Source organism: Cryptotermes secundus, unplaced genomic scaffold (assembly GCF_002891405.2).
Source record: "Cryptotermes secundus unplaced genomic scaffold, Csec_1.0 scaffold201, whole genome shotgun sequence".
Lineage (NCBI taxonomy): Eukaryota > Metazoa > Arthropoda > Insecta > Blattodea > Kalotermitidae > Cryptotermes > Cryptotermes secundus.
In genome coordinates, this window is record NW_019723300.1 from 525,015 (window position 1) to 527,148 (window position 2,134).

The window sequence follows — 2,134 nt, forward strand, 5'->3', positions numbered from 1 at the left end:
CGGGGGTGCGAGGGTCAGTCATACGAGTCATACGTTGTGTAGGCAGTCTTTCGCAAGAAAAGTCCTGTGCGCTCAACTAGGTCTCAGGTATGACGATTTTGGTTTCGATGTTACTTTAAACTATTAACTTTCTAATGATCATACAACGGCATCCTTCATTACCATATGATATTAACTGAAAGCCTAAGCGGCCTCCGTAGTCTAGAGGTAACGTTCCCACCTCATGACTCGTAGTACGCGGGTTCAAACCCGGCGGAGGTCGTGGAATTTTTAAGGGCGGAAAAATTCAGGGAACAAGTCCTCCGGGAGGAACTTTAAGCCGTGGGTCCCGTGTCGTAGCTTTACGGCACGTAAAAGAACCTCATATCTCCAAAGGAGGTCACTCAGCCAAATTCAAGGACATTTCCCGCCCAACAGTAGTCTCTAACGCCTCTGATAGATGGGGAAAGCCAGTAGAGGCCGAACTCGCTGGCTTGGTCGGGACTAATGGTAAGCACCAGTATCGGTAGGGTATAGAGACTGGTAGAATATCATAGAGGGAAGCACAATAGATCAAACTGGTCGCGGTGCATGGGGAAACCCACCCTCTCCAATAACTAACTAACTAACTAACTAACCCAAAGCCTAAGATGTTTCAGACACTGTTTTTCTGTTCATGCCGGTCACGGTAGACGAGCAGTCTAAGGTATGAACTGTCTTCGCTCTCTAGGAAGCCGGGATCGTGGGTTTGACCCTACAGGAACTCGAACTCCGACCCCTCAGTCGTCCAGCCCGTGGCTAGTCGCTATAGTGACTGAGCTATCTCGGCTCCTACCGGACGGCGGACAAGTCCAAAAACATGTTAATTCCGAGTCCTCCAGCGAAGGTTAATAATTTGTAGGATTTAAGGATTTCACATCGGTGATTATTAAGAGTCTAGCTTATCGAACATAAAGCGGTGCAGTCAACCGACGTTTCGGAGGAACGTGTCACCGCCATCTTCAAGGTTGAAGATTAAGCCAAGGAAGAAAGAAACCAGTATGAAGCATGAAGTAAGCAAAGAAAGTCGGTTGATTTTCAACGGACTACACGGCGTTATATCCCAGAAGATGTAACTTTTCTGCCAATAGTTTTGGTACCTCATTTGATGCCATTCGTTCTGTCCGCATATGAATAAGTTTTATTTCTTCCTCAAAAAGCCTCTGGTAGATACATTGCAAAGCTCAAACATGGGGTTCACTGGCGTAGGTTTCCTTATTTAAATATTATATTTAAGCATCCTGTTGCACTCTATACGATATATGATATAAACTCCGTCCTAAGTGCAACAATTTGTCGTAGGTCTTTCGTCTTGCTTTCTTCTACACTACATGTTTCGGCCGCAAACGGCCATCGTCAAGTGTATACACTCACGTAGCTGTTACACTGCACTTAGTTTAAAATTAAAAAACACACAGGTCTTCCCAATTGTTCCCTTCGTCGTCGCTAACAGAATCTACTTCGCTGATATTTGTCTGATTCGTACATTTGTAGCCGTACCACTGACACCACCTGCTTTATGTGTAATCAGTATAATTAAGAACAGGATGTAGTAAGGAACATTCAAGGGTGACTTAGCCCGATTCTTGGTTTCAAGAACAGGGCCTGCTTCACTACTACAAAGACCAGGCAGGAAGCACCCCGCAGAGTTTTCCTGGAAATTCAGTTCGAAAGTTGACCGGCGGAATCCTTTGGTAAAATTACACTTGACAGGTTTTGAACCCCGTAAGTCAAAAGTGGGAAGGCCAGCAACCCACGCTACTGGTATAATTTTTCAAGCAGCTGTAAAAAACGACGTTAGGACTTCAAGGTCCAAAGTCCCAAATTAAAGCTAGGTGATTGGAGCCGTGAGAATTATTGTTAACTCCCTAAATTCGAATTGTTCCAATCAGCCGAAGTTAGGGTAGTAACTTGGAGGCGGAGTTGAAGCCGCGAAGATTTTTGGCTTCAAAGTAGAGTCAGTCTGCTGGGGGAGTCTCTGAACAACTCTCCAAGTGTACAGTCGAAAAATTAGCGTCACTGGCAGTTGGGTTTAAAAGTCAAAGTTAAAACAGAATTATGTTAAAGTGTGTTACGGGAACAATCCCTGAATAACTCAGCAAAATTTAATGTGAAT